Here is a 22,379-nt window from a genome sequence, read left to right on the forward strand (position 1 = left end):
TGTCTTTCTGAACCAATTTTCAGAGTATCTACTGTGTCCTTTAATTTTCCTGAGTTTTTGCAAGTTGCGTAACCAGTTCGGTAGATGCAACTGAGTTAATTTTAGCTTGCAAGGTCTCATGATTTTCATGAACAATAGTTTGCAGTTTTTTTATGGCTGCTTCGTGATTCTGTAATGCATTTTCATGCGGCGAAAAAATAGGCTGAAAATGCTCACAAATTTGTGTTTTTACGTCATTACAGACTTCTTGACATTTCGATTCAATGTTATGTAACTCAGTAGTTAAATCTTCACGTGTTTGTTGAAGCATGGTGTCTAACTTCCGAAGACTTTGTTCCATTGTGTCTAACTTTTGAAGCTTTTGCTGTGTTTGTCCCTGATTTTGTTCCATTGTGTCTAACTTTTGAAGATTTTGTTCCATTGTGTCTAACTGTTGCTGTGTTTGTCTCTGGTGTTGTTCCGTTGTGTCTAACTTTTGAAGCTTTTGTCCCATTTGTTGCATTAATTGTAATAACAATGCACTGGTGCCTGAAACATGTTCCTCAGTGCTATTCAACAATGCATTTGAACCGGCAATATTCGCATTTTGAAACGCAGGAAATGTGTCTTGACTTATTTGAGAAAACGGCGAGGACGCAAAACCTGAATCTACAGTATTTGCAGGATTGTGTCCTGTCATTTCGGATTCCTGAGGCAAGCTGTTGCCGACCGATCGATCGATAATGCTTCCCTGTTCACTAATTGTTTCACTGCCTACACCATTATTTGCAGCCCGCTCCATTTCCCTATGCACAATTACCAAATTACTACTTTGAACATTAGTTAATTCAGTGCTTTCGTCTTCACTGTCATTTCTCAGTTTACTTTGGAACCTAGTATTACGTTTTTCACACGCCATTATTGTCACAATATTTCACACGACAACACAGAAAAGCACAATTTGAAGAGCAAAAATAAGAAAACACATTAACATAGCATTGAAAATAATATCTAGTTAATCGCAAGCGCAGCTGCGAAATACTTGGTGCAAATCTACATGCATGCCACAACTGTTTTACTGTACAAGAATGAAAAACTACAACTACAAAGGAAATTCTCTCTACAATTACGCGCTAGCAATAAACAAAGGCTGCACTAATTGCAAAAAACTACAAGAAAAAAATCAGAAGATTCCAGTGAGGTATCGTAGGCTAAGGCTCGACATATGAAACGTCCCCTTTGAACAATTATACAAGACTGTGCTTAAACTGACACACAATATTTTTAGCGCAACGCAATCTGACATTCAATAATCCCTACAAAAGAATGGCCCTGACTAACATTAACCTATACCTTTCACAAATCACTTACCTCACAAAAATCTTCGTTACTCGAACTACTGCAATATAGCGAGCGCCACTACTGCCAGCTAAATAAAAGATACAAACTACGGAAGGCACTAACTACTGATAGGCATAGTTAGCAAATGAAAGATTTTAATAGAGAACAAACAATTTATTTACCTTAATAGTGTTGAAAACTCATAATATATATAGCAGTTCATGACATACAGTCTTATAAATTTCAAAACTCCGCCATCATTCTCCCCACATCCACCACTGCTGGCGGCTCACCTCCAACTGCGCAACGCTACCCGCTGTTCACATCCAGGTGCCGCTGTCCAACACTACAATGGCAGACAACAATGCAAACTAGCCACAGACTGCACACAGCACAGCCAGTGATTTTCATACAGAGCGCTACGTAACGTGGCCAATAAGAAAACATAAAAAGCCTACTTACAGTGGTAATCGGACCTCGAGTGCAAGTACAATAGAATCAGACACTTGGCGTTGGCCAGTCTATACGTTATCCATTACGCAGGAGTGTATTCATACACAGAACATGAAATAGCCTTGTAAATCAAAATGTACATTATTTCTAAAACGACAGCCTTAGAAACAAGAATGATATTAACTGGCCTTATCTGATAAGATAATTACATCTTACGAACAGGTCGTAATAAATGTTAAAGGACAAGAATTAAGTTATGTGTGAAATGTAAGGGAGTCAGGCAAATAACAAACGTGATACTAGAATAATTCACAGAACTGAGGCTAAACTTCCTTAAAAAGGGACATCTTTATATCAAAAAAATGATATATATTTGCTGATTAGCTGAACGTCGAGGAGTCCTTCAACACCAAAAAGCGTGGTTTTAGCGGTCCCAAATTCATCAAGTAAACTGAGTTTCCGTCCCTTATCGGCCAAATACGAAATTTTAATGTTATTGGTACTAAGCGGGCAATGGCCATATGCCTTTAGATGTTCTGCGAGTGGCGAGTGTTGTTTTATCTGCGCTCCTTTTGCGAGCCAGTTTTCCGGAAGCCCGGATTTAAACATTCTTACCCTTGGTGTAAGATATTCAACGTTGCTTTGAGTACATTGTAATCTGTAAACGCCTGACTTATAAATATTTTTCTGTGCCTGTTCACTATGAAGAAATTGATGTCGTTTATTGATACCACCAGTGAAAGCTATACATGCGTTTTCACTCCAAAAAAGCTACTTCACAAGACATTTTGCTTAAAAAAGAGATGGGGATCCACTTTACCTCTATTTTAGTGAGTTATATTGAATGCTTCGTCTATAACCACTGTTTAACACCCATGCTAATATTCCAGCAAGGACCGTCGATACATGCAGAGTTGCACGCTATTCCATTTGTGTAATTAGTATGACATCCATTACCGCTCTATAGAGCAACATGCCGATGCTGAGATCCATACCATCTCCCAGAAGGAGATACTGAATTTGATGATGCTCCTGAAGAGTCTGCTTCCATATTGACGCAGAAGCCGAGACACCAGTGGCCAAATTACACATTGACAACAGAACTATCATCTGCTGGTCACCAAAGGATCCGGTCCTCGGAACCGTCATGCGATTGGTGAAAAATGACAGGCCAATGGATCACAAGACTCTGCAATATCGGGCCATCTACGTGTGTTGTCAAATCTCACAGGCATCCTCTTGTTCCAAGGGATAACAGCCACACTAAAGCGGCCGTTCCACATGAACTACCTAGCTGTGTCTTGACATCACTTCTCAAAGGTCACTAGCGTATGGTCCTCACAAAACGTTTAGCCGGCTAATATGCCTTCTAGAGTCGATCGACTTAGATATAGAATTAAAGCTAATACATATACACTCCTGGAAATGGAAAAAAGAACACATTGACACCGGTGTGTCAGACCCACCATACTTGCTCCGGACACTGCGAGAGGGCTGTACAAGCAATGATCACACGCACGGCACAGCGGACACACCAGGAACCGCGGTGTTGGCCGTCGAATGGCGCTAGCTGCGCAGCATTTGTGCACCGCCGCCGTCAGTGTCAGCCAGTTTGCCGTGGCATACGGAGCTCCATCGCAGTCTTTAACACTGGTAGCATGCCGCGACAGCGTGGACGTGAACCGTATGTGCAGTTGACGGACTTTGAGCGAGGGCGTATAGTGGGCATACGGGAGGCCGGGTGGACGTACCGCCGAATTGCTCAACACGTGGGGCGTGAGGTCTCCACAGTACATCGATGTTGTCGCCAGTGGTCGGCGGAAGGTGCACGTGCCCGTCGACCTGGGACCGGACCGCAGCGACGCACGGATGCACGCCAAGACCGTAGGATCCTACGCAGTGCCGTAGGGGACCGCACCGCCACTTCCCAGCAAATTAGGGACACTGTTGCTCCTGGGGTATCGGCGAGGACCATTCGCAACCGTCTCCATGAAGCTGGGCTACGGTCCCGCACACCGTTAGGCCGTCTTCCGCTCACGCCCCAACATCGTGCAGCCCGCCTCCAGTGGTGTCGCGACAGGCGTGAATGGAGGGACGAATGGAGACGTGTCGTCTTCAGCGATGAGAGTCGCTTCTGCCTTGGTGCCAATGATGGTCGTATGCGTGTTTGGCGCCGTGCAGGTGAGCGCCACAATCAGGACTGCATACGACCGAGGCACACAGGGCCAACACCCGGCATCATGGTGTGGGGAGCGATCTCCTACACTGGCCGTACACCACTGGTGATCGTCGAGGGGACACTGAATAGTGCACGGTACATCCAAACCGTCATCGAACCCATCGTTCTACCATTCCTAGACTGGCAAGGGAACTTGCTGTTCCAACAGGACAATGCACGTCCAAATGTATCCCGTGCCATCCAACGTGCTCTAGAAGGTGTAAGTCAACTACCCTGGCCAGCAAGATCTCCGGATCTGTCCCCCATTGAGCATGTTTGGGACTGGATGAAGCGTCGTCTCACGCGGTCTGCACGTCCAGCACGAACGCTGGTCCAACTGAGGCGCCAGGTGGAAATGGCATGGCAAGCCGTTCCACAGGACTACATCCAGCATCTCTACGATCGTCACCATGGGAGAATAGCAGCCTGCATTGCTGCGAAAGGTGGATATACACTGTACTAGTGCCGACATTGTGCATGCTCTGTTGGCTGTGTCTATGTGCCTGTGGTTCTGTCAGTGTGATCATGTGATGTATCTGACCCCAGGAATGTGTCAATAAAGTTTCCCCTTCCTGGGACAATGAATTCACGGTGTTCTTATTTCAATTTCCAGGAGTGTAGATATAGAAATGGAAATAGGAGATGTGGATATATAAATCTAGAAATGTTGGTAATGTCCAAGCAAGCAGGCAGCACCAGCCCGTCGGAATTTTCCTTCGCCTGAAACGACATCTCCGTGGTCTTCATCTCTCTGTGCCCTTTCTGGGCTATTCTTGGTTGATAAATATAAATGCCAGCAGCATACGTTTCATAGATGCAGTCAACGTCAGGCCAATTTCACTTCTGCTCAGCTGAAGTATTACCAGAAGCTATTGCGGCAGGTAAGAGCACACGTTGTGTGACATTAGAATTTCACAGTTTTTGTGGAGGGAACGGAATAGCTTTGGTATGTATATGGTGCTGTACCAGTCTGTTTCGTATTGACATGCACTCAACTGCAACCCCACTTTTAAAACCCTTCTTCCGAAGTTGCTTCAAATTTGTAATTTTGATAGAGAGCTCAGTTTAGTTCTATCCGTCTGCCTTTCTTCTCCGAATGACGGATCCAGCCGACTGGAAAAACTCCATAGCCGCCCACATGGATAACAGTTGTCCACCATCCATACCACAACTCAACTGCCTCCCACCCGGTATCTACGCATCACTGCTGTGTCCTTCAGGTTACAGAAAGGACACTAAATTTTCCCAGGGATCGCCGACAGTGGGATGAGTTCACTCCACACACATTTTGGCGGAGAAATGATAGGAGTCGAACTGTCTCATGGCTCAGGTTGCAGAAGGCTCATCAACTAGCCACGCCCTCGCAGGGAATCAGCACCCCAGACGGAAGAATTCTCACTATTTTCTGTTGCAGAGTTGGTCCCTCGGCGCCCAGAGACGTTGGCCGCAGTCGTTGGCTGCCTCAACAACAGGGCCCATTGCCCACAGGACCCACAGGCCACACCACCCAGTGACACCAGCCTTCTATCGGGCAACATGCCTATTCCCATTGACATCGACACAGGCACACCAGTTTCTCCATTTCTCTAGAGCACCAGCAGTGCCTGGAAAATATTTAATCTGACTCACAGCTACAGCTATCCAGTACACGGTGGGCGATGTTTTTGGGCTCTAAGTCGACAGTTACCAAGATTCCTCAAAGAGAAGCTTTACTGGATAATCCCACAACCTGTCATCTGCGATCAGTTAAGTGACTGCCGACAGTTAAGTGACGCAGCCAGCAGTTGTCTTCGAGCTATGCCGAGACCTGTCCAATACAGTGTGTTTCTCCAGGACTGTGGTATTTGGACCCGGCAAATTAATGCCAATAAGTAATTAATGACAACAGGTTTCTCGTGAACCGGTACTTTGACTCTAGAAACTGTGATTCAGTTTTTCTGTGGCCGACAGTCAACGAAGGTTATGTATTTCACGCACTTTATTTAACTGTGAACAGTTTATTGTGTTGGTTCCCTATACTCTGAAGAACGAGAAATGAAATTTTTTGCTCATTTCAATAAAAATTATTATCTTCAAGGGCTTGCTTTCTCCACACTGAATCTGCCGTGGGTCATTTCAGCGTTACTGCTTCTAGGATGTTTTCTTTATTTTATTCTTCACACTTCCAGTTTTCTGAGTTTTTTTTTTTTTTTATAAATGCTGAGAGACAGATCTTAAGGCCTCGGAATAATGTGAGCAACTTTTAGCAAACAACTATCCTGCTTCTCTAAAAAGTTTGCTACCATCACCGTAAACGAAAACCATATTCACTTCTTCAACTGTTCGACTGTGAAAGTCTGACTAGATTCACCTGCGCTGGCACAGTGTTACTATTTGTGTAAAAGGGTCTGGTAAGATTGATAATCCTTATCTTAAATAACGTAAAATTTACACATGTGCAAAGTACCTTTTGTCAGAAATAATTGGGAGCAAAAATTTGTAAAAAATGAGACTTGAAGGTTACCAGTTTCTCACCACTTTAACGGAAATATTTCTAGAAATATTAATTAGTTTTAAGATGATAATTATTTTCATAAAATATGGAAATCGAAATAAGGGATACACAATAGGAAAACCCCTAGGTTAATATATGCACAATACTCAGATTAGTGTATAATGTAAATCTCAACAAACTGTGACAACTAGAAGTCGAGAAAAAGTACACTTAACTATAGAAAACTACAACTTATGGGAAACAGCCATTAAAGTTTTCAGTACACTCCACCTCCTTCAGATGGGTTGTCTGCATCCTCTTGCAACTCATCTTGCAACGTCCCTTTTCCTGCTCGTCTGCGTGGTTTTGCCCTTATTTCAAGGTCTCTAATAGCTCTCTCTGGTGCCCCAACTCTTTCCTTATCTAAATTGGACATTTGTTTCACTGTGAAACGGCCAAAAGTTGGTAGCAGTCCTTTCAGGACTTTAAAACTTGCAACATTTTCCTCACTGAACGTCGAGACTGCATCAAAATGTACGAGTTGACACGAACACTATCTTGGAAATTCAAATCTATATTACGTTCGTTCGGACTCTCGTGCTGCTATAAAGACATTTCTTAAATAGTCTGACATCTGAGAAATCTCTGAAAGTTTCTTTTAAGACTTCCATTATTGCGAACGGTACAGTTGGTTTGTGGATAAATTCCTCAGGGTTTTACTGTGGTCTTTTATATTTGCACGGTGAATGATTCCTGGAGGGCATAGGCCATGAATGGTTTTATCGTCTGTGCAAAGAGGTGAAACAGAACTGCCCCTACAGCTTTTCTCAAATTTTCTACGCTACGAACATTAAGTTTCCATCCGCAGTGAACTACATTATACACTAACAACACTAATAAATAAACAGCATATTGAAAAAAATTGAAACTATACACAACTAATACTTTCTACCTTACCCAAATACAACCACGAAAAAAACAAAAAAAAAAAGCACAGCAAAGTAAAGAATCGAAAATCAGAAGGCATATGCTTACAGGGACATCTTTGCAGTGCAGCTAACACAGTAATGTCACTACTGGTTTCCAAGAAATATATACTCAGAGGCGGGTGGTTCCAAAACTTTAATTTTAGTCTAAGAAATGTGAAATGCACATGGTCATGCCCGCACTGTTTTCTGTTTAAACGACTGAATAAACCGGCAATAAGCCAGTAATATGTATGTTTTACGTATCATTGAAAGGGGGAAATTCCGTAGATGAAGATCAGTAAGAAAAGAAAAAAATTATTTCAAGATTTCACCTGGTACAGAACCCGTTAAGTTCCCCACGTCGTGTCTGTGAAGTTATCTTGAAGACCCTTTCCACTGTCAACATGATGACACAGTCAAATATTCAGGTAAGTATTACTAAATGGGACATTGCCATGGGAGCTCACTCCTCCACATCACTTCCTCTGTTTTATTTGACAGTTCTTGATTATCCACGTCACCGTACCGTGAAACTGAAGTTATGGAGCACATATCCTTTTCTGCCCGTTCAGTTGGTCGTCCTAGCCCGGCTGGGAGCTGTAATTGCAGTGAGGATGCGCCTGTTGGCAAGTAGTGGAGCTAACACCATGCCGAGATGAGATGTGATAGTGTAACAAGTAATGTCGGTCTCATTGGGCTATTGAGCCTCCGCGGGAAGTAGACAGCTCCTACAAGCTGTGGTAGTCACATCGACTTCTGCTAGCATTGAAGGCTGCTGTGGGCATCTGCATAGTCCTTCTAGGACACAGCAATACTATTTTATTTATATAATGTATCAATGTATTTTGGGATAATTTATATTGTATATTATGGTTGCTCATTGTAAGACAAACTTATTGTATTTCTGTTGGGACAGAATATTGCATTCAGCTCTGGCATTATTAGATATCTGAAACTGAAGTGATCTGCAGAATAAAGTGTTAACTCATGAGAGCATAGTTTTGAATCAGAGCGCATTATATGTTTGGTTAAATCTGTAGATTGTAAATCAGAGTGGACTTTTTTCTAACTTTGCTTGCGAAAAGTTGCGCTATATTTTGGTGTATGATTTGCCATATTGGTAAAAACTTGTTAATAAGTCAAGCCCAAGAGAACTCTTTACATGTACCAGTGTCCCCACTATTGTGGTTGGTAGTGTCTTAATTAAAAACTACCTAGAAAAGTTTTGAGAGCGTATGTATGTCTTTTACTGTCTTACGTCAGAGACCAGTGCATTAAAGACGCTAAACACAGGCAAGAAAGAAATCTATTACAGTTACATTTGGAAAGTAACAATGTCATGTTTTCTGTTGCGATTGGAATAACACACAGTTTCCGAACTTTGGTGTTAGTTTTCTTTTGAATTAGAAAGCTGAATACTAGAGGATCAGAACTGAGGAAGAAACTGTCTCACTTGTTACTGAGGGAAGACACAACACTAATAATGCAATTTTGGATTTTAATTCTTTTTAATGCGGGCTTGAGGGGCTTGATAATTGTAATGCTTTATGGAACGTACGTAGCATGTAGTTATTTTGGGCTAATAGGATTTGGTCCATCATATTTTCTTGATAACTATAGGGTGGTAGGAATTGCCTTTCTACCGCTTTTATGTAACGAAACATTTAGAAATTGTGCGTTCATCTAATGTCTGATTTTCATTGAATTTGCCAACTAGTTCCTACTTCTTTTTCAATGAATGTAGATGGTGCATTTGCATAAAAATACACACATACATTTCTGGAGTATAAAACATTAAAAATAATGCTATGTCACAATTTTTAACTTTGGGCCAAATAATACTAACCCTCAAATATGTTTGTTACAGGTATATCTGTTGTTACTTGGTAAAATCATCCTGTAACTGTAACGACCATACATGCTTTCGTTGATTTAATACATCACATTATATGTATATGCTATTGACGTTAATTAATTCCGTGAAACGTTTGTAGAACTCTAGAACTTTTTGGGGTCAAGCTGGTGATATACATTCCTAAGCCTAATTATAATATTTTCACCTGATTAATATCCTGGAGCGTAATGAGGATCTGAACCACTGCCATCTAAAATTATTGGTAATTAACATCCTTGCCAAACATTCATCTCTTTACTTGACTACAAAATTTCGACGTCAGAGCCCTGTTGAAATGTGCCAAGACACTGTTTCCTTCCAAAGACGAGAACATAAATACGCTAAGGCTACGCAATGTATACAGCTGACAATTTCTAACAGCAGCTTAAATGGAACTACTTGTTGCCAGCATGTAGCACGACTGAAATTACGAAAGATGGTGTGATCAAATTACCTCCTATATGAAAAGCATTTTCTTCCGCCGGCCCTTTTCATTTCTCGTTTTTTAAACTGAAATTGTTTGCAAGAGCGCTTTGGAATCTAATTACACTGTTTAATAAATAATTGAGTTGACAATTCAATTGCTTAAGCTTCTACCCATACTAAAACCACTGTAACGTGTTCTGGGTTGAGTTCTCACTAAATTAAGAGAATTACATTCTGATTCGAAGTATTTCTTTTGGTACAATTCTTCTTGTAACCAGAAATTAAACGAAGAACTTAGCTGTATACATCGGTAAGCAACAAGTTGGTTGAAACTTCCTAGCAGATTAAAACTGTGTACCGCACCGAGACTCGAACTCGGGAACTTGGTCTTTCGCAGGAAAGTGATTCACCGACTAGATTTTGAATATCTTTTTCGCCTAGATATTTAACACATGAAATGTATTCGCAGTTACGAATAACGACAAGCACCAGCTGTGTAATGGAATAACGACAATGAAAAATTTTTGCCGCACTGGATCTTGAACCCGGATTGTCCGCTCTCGCGACCTGTCGCCTTACCGTTTTATTTTTATTTTGTTTTTAAGGAAGGTAGGCGAAACACACACCTTTATTATTCACAAAACAATAGTACGTCATCATACATTATAACTGTCCTGATATGAACTGCGCTGCCGTCCTACTAAGCAGCATGAAATAACAACGAAGTCAAAGTGGGGCCACCTCCGGCACCCTTAAGAAGAAGCATTTATTGATATTAAAACAAAAATCAAAGAAACATTTTATTGCTAACTGTTGAAGTGTTAGTTTGTCCTGGGTCGCAAACTCTCGTAGTTTTTACTTGGTCGGTTCCAAAACGACAGCACCGCCTCTCATCTTTGCGCACTCGGCACACCCCAAGTATATGGCGGGTCCGCAGAAACCGTTCCTAGGAAGTTTGCATACCAGTCCTTGTACTTTCGTAGCCGTAACAGTTTTGTGTGGCTATCTTGCACGTATTGCCAGTAATCCAGTACGTTCGGTACGTTCAGACGTGTATCTCTATATATGTCATTGACCGTCATACCTGTGATCCACGCCACTGCGTTCGTCTTATGACGCAGAAAATATGATTCCTCTGGAAAAAGATAATATGTCGGAGGATATTGCTGTATATATAGTGCGCCACATGAACGCTATTAAAGTCGTCCAGACAGCCATCGCCTCGCCGCAGACCAGCCGGTGGTCGTCCGTATTCAGCATGCCCCATCGTTGACACATGGGCGAATCCGCCAAATGTACTGCGTACTTTTTGTCATTCGTTGGGGATTTCCTGTTCAATACAATGTACCTTGTTGACCTGACTGAAGTAGGTGAGTGGGGGTGGTGTAACGTGCGCCACAGCACGTGCCAATTAACGGCAGGATGTTTCCGTTCCACGCTGTTCAGGGCGATCTGTTGAAGAAGCAGGTGGTACACATCCTTCGATGTCTACTGTCGGGACGTCGGTAAACTCTATCGCACGTAACAGTGTTCAACAATTAACGTGAGCACATACGTTAACGGGGGCGGTATATGGCCGACACTGACCGGGGAAAGATGCGATGTTGGTACCAGTTCTTAGATTATCGCCCCCGAAAGACGAGTGGTTCCTGTTCAGCATTCCGTTTCAGCATAGTATTAATATACTTGGCATTCGCCTTCTCGTGCATGTTCACTGAACTAGCTCCCCATTCTCGCCCTTGGGAGGGGGGGAGGGTTAAGCGTGTTGTACTGTACCTTAAAGGGTTGACCCAGGCACACATAGTACCCAAAAGTCGCCTGAATCCTCATAGCCATCGTGCGCGTCTAGGGGAGAAGGTGTGTCAGATGGCACATCATGGGAGCGGGATAGAGGTTGACGAGTGACACTCGCTGCAGCATATTCATCGACCGTAGGGCGTTTAGTCGTATTGACGTGCGAATTCTGAGTAACAGCTGTCGGTAGTTGTCCACAGCCGTTCCCGCGTCTCTTTATGAATGGTGATACCCAAACATCGGAGTGTTTGCACCACAGATACGGGTCCTTCCGTTCCTAGTTCTAGTCCATGCCCCACATGCATGAATTGTGATTTTCGGAGGTTGACCTGCTAGCTGCCATCCCATTTGTCTGTAGCCAATCCAGTGCTGATCGAGTCTCCCCCTCTTTCCGGACGAGGAACACAGTGTCATCCGCGTATGCCCTACTTTTGAACGATAATTTCAGCAGGGAGATCCCGGTAAGACGGCGGCGAAGGCCTGCAAGGCACGGTTCTAAGGCAATCGCATATAGGAGGATCGACAAAGGGCAGCCCTGTCTGACAGATCTTAAGATCTTAAAATACTCTCTCCTCCCTCCGTTGATCACTATCGCTATCTGGCGCCGTGCAAAAGCCTCATCACTTTAGTGGTAAATAATGGCGAGGCACCCATCCTATTCGTCACCGCCGCGAGATACGCATGATCCACTCTATCAAAAGCATGATGGAAATCTACAGCAACCAGTGCCCCGGAGGAGGCACGCAGCCGCGAGGATGACAACGTCACGATAATCTCCCAAGGCTGTGTGGATATTAATGATGCCTCCAAGATAAGTCTGATCTGCATGTATTAGATCCGCCAGCGACGTTTTGCTACGGATGCCCAGTATGCGGATATAGATCTTCTAGTCACCGTTAAAGAGGGTCAAGGGGCAATAATCACAAGGTTGTTTGCCAACACGTGGCTTGGGTATCGGGATAATGAACCCTTCCGTGAATTTTATGGGAACCGGTACTTCTTGCCGCAAAAGTTCATTAAACATGCATAACCACATCAATGTCATAATGGTCACAAACGCACGGTAAAATACCAACGGGAATCCGTCTGGACCCGGGAACGTTTTGGTGACATCAAGTGTAATCGCTTCCTCCAGCTTCTCACTCGTAATTTCAGATAACACGTCCACTTCCCCGTTCACCGTGTCGCGTCTGGGATCTTCCAGGACGTTCCCCAGCTCCACCTGGCCCTCTCCGTCACTCGCATAGAATCGGCTAAAATGATCCGCGAACGCTTGTTCTATGCCTCTTTGTGTTGGAGAACGAGAGCCATCGCCGAGATCGATCTCATGAATGAACGTCCTTCGTCTTCTTCTTCTTTCCTTTATCACATAATGCATTGAGGGAACTTCGTTGGGCAGGCAATCCTGTGACCTCGCGCTTGTCATCGTAACCGCCATCCTTAGCGTCGCAAATCGTACCAGTTTTGCCTTGACTCGTTGGACTGCCGTTTGGCGTACTGGTGTTGGTGGTTGAGCGAACAGTTCCCGGAGGGCCATAAAGTAAAAGTCAGTGGTCGTGCGCTGCCACCGAGAAACTTCCTTTCCGTAAGGTATTAACGTCCTCCGTAAAGGTGGTTTCGCGCACTCAATCCACCACTGTAGGACAGAACCGTAAGAATATCGTCGACGGAGGCAGACATGCCACACGTCCTCCTCCATGCGTCGGCATTCTCCATCGCGCAGGACCAAGATGTTCGTCTTACAATTACCTCCCCGTCTCCATACTTGCTGTCTAGCGAGGTAGCCGTACAAATATATGCCTCAGGGTCCGTAAACGCGGCCGGCCAGATTTGTGCGTCCACCCTCGACATCGCTATCGCCCTTAAAACGTAGATCCGATCGAAAAGGCTCGCAGAGTAGCTCGTAAAAAATGTATATCTTGTTTGGTTTCGACACTTCAGGTCCATATATCGACCAATTCCACCCCGTTGACCAGCTCTCGACGTTCTTGGCTAGGAGTATAGTTAGGATGTTGGTCCTTTCTGTCGAGTACACAATTAAAATCTCCGCCTCGTATGCAAGCATTGTATCGTCCCCAGAACAACGGTGTAACCTCACGGGCGTAAAACTCTGCTCTGTCCCTTCTCTTATCCGAACCTGACGATGCGTATATCTATATTGATCAAACGTGTTCCACCTATGGTCACGGCCATACTTCGTGTGCACGTATCCCTTCTTTCTATAGTATCGCAGTGCCAACACCTCTCTCGTCACACAGGGAACAGGATTAAAGTAATATTAGAAGTCCGAGGGGGGAAGCACCCTATTTCCTGCAACCGTGCTATGTCTAAATCTGCAGCTTTTATCACGTCACTAAGCATCTTGATTTTTACCGGCGTCCAAATGCCTTTGATTTTAACAGACCCTATAGGATAAGATTGTTGCATGGCTGTCAACGTAGGTAGAGCACCTTACGGTCGCTAATTCTTTCGTACACATGGTGCGGTCTTTCTAACGTCCCGCGCTGTCCTCTCATATGTTCTGCCGTTATTCCGTGCACTCTTACGCTCTTACACCGGGAGAGTGTGTGGGAGCAGTTCCTCCAGCATCATCTGTTCCCCGCGGGGATGGGTCTTCTGACCAGTCCCCTAGCGTCCCATCGTTGTCGTGCGATGTAGGTGCCGTAGCCTCCTCAGTAGCTTGTTGCCGTCGGTCCTACTGCTCCGCTGTTTCTGGAGCACCGTCATAGGAAGGTCGTGTCGCCGTTCCGCTGGCCACCCCTGCATCCACCCTAGGCAGTTCTTCTGTATGCATAGTCGTCTGCTCTGTACCCGAAAACGCCTCAGCATTGTCTGCTGGATCTGATTAGTCGTTCTCCAACGTGAGACGGTGCTGCCTCCGGCGTTTTGGTGATCGCGGTTTTCGTTGCCGAGCCACGGAATCAGAGATCAGCATGGCCTCTGGATGTTCCTGGGGAGCGTCGGAATCTTGCCCAATCGAATTATCGACGTCTGTAAGTGCTTTATCTGAAGGAGCCGCAATCGGCACCGAAGAGAGGGCGTCCTGTGACTGTTACAAGCGGTATACCGCAACGTCGTCCTCCCGTGACTCGCCACGATCTACTTCTGTCTGTATCTTTCGGTACGTATCTGTCGCGCGGTCTACGTCATCGCGTAATGCTGCGGCATACGTCATGGGGAGCATAGTTGGATGCGGTGTGAATGGCGGATCATCCCGTGGCAGCTGTAACAATCTTTGTCGAGTATGCTCAGAACGTACGTGTCCCTCCTTCCCACTCCCAGAACACGTCCTTGGTTGTGTGTCGTAGATGACAACCGCTCTACAATCAGCGATGTACAAGTATAACGGAATATGTTTTCGGAGTTCGATCCGTATTTGTCTGACGCCATTGAGGACAGGATACGTTTGAAACTCGCCCATTTGTCAGCCACCTGGGATAGGACCGTTCCGTAAGGACGCAGGGCGTCTGTCACAAATTCTTCTGGCACTTCGAATGGAAGCTCAAAGACGCGGATCGCTCGTAGTCCCATGCCGGCGTGTTCAACTGCAGCCGCTGCAACATTCCCGTCCGAATGACAGAAGTGAAGTCCTTGTCGTTGTCGGAGTAGTATTTCCCATACCGCTGCACTGATCAGCTTGACATAGACTACGCTGCTGACTATAGATAAGGGTATTCCAACTAGAACGTCAGTTTCGATTTTTACGACGTCCCGTAAATAATGTTCTATGTCGTAAGACTTCGGTCGAGCATATTCGTTAACGGAACTAAATTTCAGTGTCGATTTGCGAAAAGACAAGGGTATGATTCGGTCTATGTATTACCGCGGCACATCGCTACACACCTAACGCAAACACCTCTCGCGCACACGTGCGGCAGGGACGTAACCACCGTCCGAACCGCTGCGACGCTGAAGGCTGGCTGGCTGACTCAGCTACCGAAGCACGACTCACGACCCATCCTCACACCTTCAATTCTGCCAGTACCGTTCTCAGAAACTCTTCTGCGAACCTTGCAGAAATACCACTCCTGGAAGAAAGGATACTGCGGAAACGTGTCTGAGCCACAGCTTGGGGGAGGCTTCATTCTGGAAACAAGTTGGTTGTTTTGAGAAATTGCGCAGCAAATTTTCAATAAAATCTCATTAATAACATATTTCAAATATGTTCATTGTGATTTTTTTATTTGGATAAATCATCGTTTACAAGTATTTGTGAAATAAGGACATATTTTTGTTGTAAATTGTAACCAAATGTTTATTCGTAAAACATGCCAACGGATAATAACCATAGTTACTTGCAAACTGAGTGCTCTAAGCATGGTCTAGAATTGACACCCTATTGTTTACATGCTGTATGAGGTAATGAAATATTACTGTGAAATCTCTCAAAACTACAGTTTAAAACATCGTAACTGTTTCAGTTTATGGTACTAAGATTTGCTTTACAAACTTTTGCAGTGATAAAATATTACATTCTCAAAAATTAATGTATGATTCAGCAAAATATAAAATTAATGTCATTGTATCCTTAGTACTGCACGCAAACGACCTTGAGAATGGTCCATAACGTTGCTGTTGTCCCGCTCTAGCGTAAACAGTCCTAAGGGGCATAATTCACCATTGTTTCCTTACTTAAATAAACATTCACGTTTACTTGATTAGCGACCAGAACATAAATGTGATTCGTACTTATCCACATTATCTTCGATTGCATACAAATCGCTCTTGGTTTGTACACCGCACCCGGTACTACCACCGGCAGCAATCTTCTTGCCACTTACCACTGTTTACCTGTACACGTTTTGACAGATCTGCCGTTAGTGAGACTCTGAAATGAGAGACAGTGCTGTCACTTCTTGGTTTATTGCGGAACCATCAATTAATACGAATAAAGCACATCATGTTCCCTATTTTACATACAATAACTATTTATCTTTAACTACCCTTACCGCTATTCACATCCGAGGTCCCTTATTGTGCCGTGTCTTTAAACAGCTACAAATAACCCACTTGTAAATGAACGGCTAAATACTTTAAGTGGCTTTCCTGGGTGTCAAACAGAAGCTGACATTGATGACTGTCTGAGCAGACACGCCGCGAGTATATTACGCCTGACCCAGTTGGCAACTGTGGGCCATCCATCATTAGTTATCGATGTATTAGACATCGCACGTAGCACCGTAAGAGCAATAACACGCCGGAGCGTGTCCTGCTAATTAGTTACCTCGTGTATCGATTGACGCCGAACCACTCACCAAGAGGCCACCGCGGCAGAGCCCAGCGGCAGACGGGAAATTAGAGTTCCATCCCCGCCTGTCTAGCAAAATGTGTCATCAGCGGAGCAATGTGTGAGAGAAATTTTCTAACATTTAAAAAAAAAATTACAACGTGCGACGTTAGGTTCTGTTCGTCTTGTCGAATAAATATATCCGAACGGAGTAGAATTAGAATGAATTTTCAATCTGCATGCCCTGATTTGAAACTTATTGGCAGATTAAAATTGTGCTCAGGACTGGGAATCCAATGTGGGACCTTTGCCATTTGCGGGACCGGGCCCGTGTTCCACAGAGAGAACCATGAAAGCGCGACTAACGACCTCATCTCTCCGCTTCACAGTTTTAATACGTCCGAAAGTCTTAAATCGGTGCACATTCTGCTGAAGATTGAATATTTCATTTGAAAAACAACCACTAGGCTGTGGCTACGGCATTTCTTCCAGGAATGCTAGTCCAGCAAGGTACGTATGTAGCAGAAGATAGGAGAATAAGAGTTCTGAAATTAAAGCTCTGATGAAATGGCTCTGAGCACTATGCGACTTAACTTCTTAGGTCATCAGTCGCCTAGAACTTAGAACTAATTAAACCTAACTAACCTAAGGACATCACACACATCCATGCCCGAGGCAGGATTCGAACCTGCGACCGTAGCAGTCGCTCGGTTCCAGACTGTGGCGCCCAGAACCGCACGGCCACTCCGGCCGGCAAAGCTCTGATGATAGGAGCTGTATCTGCGCTCTGGTATTTGAGCGTATGTAGCTGACAATTTTTAGATTCAGCTGCATAATATGTGGATGTTAAAAATATTTCGGTGTTAAGTTTTTACAGTAAGTAATACAATCTACCTAGGGACAACATTATCAGCTCCACAAACTTGTTACGTAACACATATAATCGGTAGGTTGTTAACAATATTTCATTAGTCACCCTCTGTGACTTATTTAATGTCACAAGCACCAGTGATATCCTTCGTTGAATCCATGTCCGAGAAGCTTCAAGTGATTTGATACCTACCTTGCAAATGTTACGGTGTGATGTTGATATCTGATTTCTTTAAACGCGTGCAAAGTCAGGGTCACTGGTGAACGTTCACATCTTTTTATCGTTCTCTTTTCTGCTATTATTTAAAGGATCGCCTCTGGTTACATAGGCTCACCTCTCTAGCATTAGAACTGTACAGCAACAAATCCTTCTTTCTCTTTACTGATTACCTACATTCTTATTTTTCAGATTAGTGCTGAAAGTTCGTTGTGCGTTGCCTACACCTGTATTTACCGGAGGCTTATCAGTTTCTAACTGAAGTAACACGTCAAACATATTCCTGAAATTTACCGGAAAGCTGTCAAACGAAGTTCTAAACCTATTCCTTCAGTCACCTGTTGTCGTTTCCCACTTCTCTACACCATTCTCCCTCCTTTTTTCCCAGCATTTTCTTAGCCCTATTTAATTTAGCCAGGAGGGCAGCAATTTTATGCTCTTGTTCGCCTGTCTTACTATCTCTGTATCCTACACAACCTCTGAAGAGCCTCATTCACTTCCCTAATACCCACGCCACAACCGTCACACCAATGGAAAAAAGAGAACTACAGCACCAATCACCCCATGCCCAAGAACTAACAACTCAACAGAAAATGAGGCCCTTTTCACTCATGATAAAAGTAATTCTTTAATAACAATAGGTCATTTATGCCTGCGAAATCACTAAAATATATTTATAAAAATCTGACCTGTGCTCCACTGTATGTAAACGCACTAGCACACAGTTTCTGAATCAATCAAAATAAAATTAATGCTAACTTTCTGAAATATGAACTAAATAATGAAGGAATACGCTCTACGTAAATTTCTGGAGAAATAAAGGAATATGTGAACGAGATTCTATAAGTGCACTGCGCCAAAACGTAAGCAAAAATATAGCAACAAGATAAAGGAACAACTGAACAACCCAAATTTCCGATCTTTTCACTTTTTCTGGAATAATAAATAAAGAAAGTGAAATCTTCAACAGCAAGCTTAAAAGATCAGTAATGCACGTATTTATTGCGTAGTTCGTACTAAAGTAACTGTTCTTATAATTCAAACGACTTTGGTTTACGAGGACACAAAATATTACGTGTCTCACTTGGCACAGCTCTGCCAGCCGTTTGTGTCGTTTGCACATCAACGGGCTTGTACCACAACTTTGACGAACGCCTTCCAGTCAGTTACTACGATCTGTGACGAAAGTGACAGAAAATCACGAATCCTGTGGGACAACTGAGACGATATTGCGTAGGGCGAAGTTTCATTAGACATTGCTTGTTGTAGAACCCTTCCTGTGCACCAGGAAATATAGAATCAATATGAGACCCCTGCCCATAGAACTCATTACTTCTTATGAATAAGGAGCCAGTTTTGTTTCACGAAAACTATATCTTCGTCATCCATGGTCTGTGACAGTAGCTCGTTTTATTCGATAAATTTTATTACCTTCGAACACATCTACCTAAGCCCTAGTGCAGATCGATGTTGGTTGTATGGGACGAAAAATCATCGGATTGCTTCTACTCCCTTTCTTATGTGTTGCTGTTCCATTCTCCATATACAGATCATTCGTTGCTTGAGCGGTTATACGTGACTGTTAGTATGAATCTATTACATCAGCATACTCCGTAAGGAACTTAACCTGAAGATTTGAGTTCAATGAGTGACTTAAGCTACTTCATTGACCGAGGTTATGTACTTGTGAGGTACTCATGTTGGCAGCTGTTATTGACTCAAATTCTGGAATATTTACTGCATCGTCTTGGGAGAAGTAATTTCGGAGAGTTCTCTTTCAGTAGTGTTGTCAGTGGTAAAATATCATTGCTGTCGCGCAGTAGAGGTATTGATTGTGCATTGAGTGTTTCTTTTTCTGTTTTGGATTCTGGTATTGTAAAAGATTTTCTACCAACGAAATTTTATTTAATTTGATTTGGTGAGGTAAGGTGAGGTGAGGTGAGGTAAAGGCAGACGAGAATTATTAAAATTATAAGAAAAAAAATAAGAAAACTGTGCATCAGTTTACACACATTTATCGTTCCCTGAAAAACTGTCTTCTTTTGTGTAGTGTCTTAGTGAACAATACGAAAATAGAAACAAAGAAATAAATCAGTTAGGCATGGACAAGTAAAGGTGAAATGATATAATCAATAGAATGAAAAGAAAATAAAGGCGAAACTAGTAAATAACTTTCTGTAGATGTCTTCTAGGAGGCGTCATGTCTCAAATGGTTGCCTGCGTGTAGATTGAATACATTTTACAGTTCCTGCTACACCTAAGATTTCTACAAATATCGACTATGTTACAGTCATTATTCTATAATGTGGAGTACTTCACTAACTGGTTTCCTAGTCGCGCTCGCTCTGTAACTGATGAAAGAAGTTGAATAACTGTGCAAGGAAGAAACGGGATAACACTCAATGTTTGACACAGAACAACGCATAAATAACAGGATGTCACGTAACAGTTCATGATTCCTTTTAGCATGCAAATATATTCCTGAAACGGCTGAAACTGATACGTACTGGGCAGCGCTAATCATGAAAACAATGTTTTTAATGTTATGTTCACTCATCAACCGTACGTGTGAGCGGCAAAGTACGGCTTTTGCTATCACAACATGTTGAGAGTTGAGAGAGAACCGCAAACTAAGATGTATGCCAGAAGGTTCTTTTACTATTTACGGGTTAGTATGATGTGTCCACGGACACGTAAGGCTAGCAACAAGTTATTAGTGCATCAGCAGAGCTTCATGCGCTACTATACAGAACACGGGCCTCTTCTGTCAAAGTGGCAACTTGTGTCCCTGAGTGGGACCTGAGAGGCTGTAATTATTCACAACGTATGCGTAGCTGTCTGCAGTGACATAAAGAGACACTATCTGTTAATGGAAAACTATTTCCATGAATACTGGAGAGGGAATCTGCAGGTTGTAACACTCCGATTTATAAACTGGAACTCTTTATTGTTACTGCGACAGGATTATTTATGCTCCACACGCGCCTCGTCTTTCATATTAAAGCAAATTCAACGTATTTAATGTGAATTAAAAGAGTTTTGTCTACATATACGACACAAACAAGTTATAAAACAGTTCACTCTTTTATTTTTTGGTAATATTAATAAATTATTACGTAGAGCAACTTTTTTTCCGTTTGAAATTTGCGTTTCCTCTCCTCTGGCCATGGGTCAGGTTAGTAAAAGACACTTAGATTCTGAGAAAATGACTATTACGTGCTTGCTGCAAGAAATGGGTTCACCAACATACGTGTGACATTTCGTTATACACGTAATAAAGGCCTAAGGGTTAATCATAAATGAAACAGTCAAACACGAGGTAACGCTTTCACAACAGCTAACGAAGTAATTAGTGCAAAAGTTAAATATACTTCGAAATGAGGTGCCGTTCAACAGAACAAGTTTTATGCTATGAAGTTAACTTTAATCCGTGGGCAGCAACTATGTAAACACGAATATTCCCAAACTAAAATTAAGAATAATTGTCTCTTTGAGTAAAAAATTTTAAATTATCTAATTCCGCCCTCTGCATTCATCTCTTCAGAAAAACCAAGTACACAATAACAAGGCCGTTTGTGAAACACTTAACACTGCTATATACACTGCTTACTGGTGTAAAGCCTCAATTTGATACTTCATCTGAGAAATGCAGTACGAGTTCTGGTAACCGACTCATAAATCGATCATTATAGCTCACATTTAGAAATATCTCCTTTGATCCTTTTACATTTAAAATCGGTCATCAGTCCTAGTAAGGCACCTATTTACTATACGCCTTAAAAAACGGGTTTTTGGCATTTCATATTAAGCGGAACACTGGGAATATGAGAAAACGAGGTACAATATGGATACATTCTTACGCTTGTATGACAATATTGGAGAGTTGCCAATATAGACCGGCTCCTAATTTGTGTCACTGTATAAAATTCCTGCCGCTTATACTGTACGACATTTTGTGACATCAGCGTCAACTACAAGCTTTTGCAGCCATATTGCCCGCTTTAAGCTCTGTGTGTAGAGGAACACATTGTCTGAAGACAGTATTGATTTTCTTGTAATTTCCATCTAACTTTTTCTGTACCTAATGAAGAGAATTACTGTAAAAATTTAAGTGCTAACATAATGTTTACTTGTGGGTGAATATAAATAAAAAAACCTTACTTCTCAGTCACGAACCTATATTCGTGGTGATTCGTTTGTAGGAAACTGAAAAAGTGGAAATGGCTACATTGTCTATAATCTACAACTATAAGTTTCCGATAACGCACAGTTTCAGTTTTTGAAACTTGCCCGTAAAGTAAGCTCTAAGAAATATTTTTAGCATTACTAATGCTACACAATGTGGTGAATGTTTCTTTCTTAAGTTGTTAGTTATTTACTTCGGATTAGTGAATCTCAACAGAAATGCATTACGGAAAGGGGAATAATATTTTACTGCGCTGTATGTCTAAATGGGAATTATTGATTAAATGAATGGAAACCTAATCTGACAATTAAGAAACATGTAGGAAATAGAAAC

This window comes from Schistocerca nitens, chromosome 2 (assembly GCF_023898315.1).
Source record: "Schistocerca nitens isolate TAMUIC-IGC-003100 chromosome 2, iqSchNite1.1, whole genome shotgun sequence".
NCBI lineage: Eukaryota > Metazoa > Arthropoda > Insecta > Orthoptera > Acrididae > Schistocerca > Schistocerca nitens.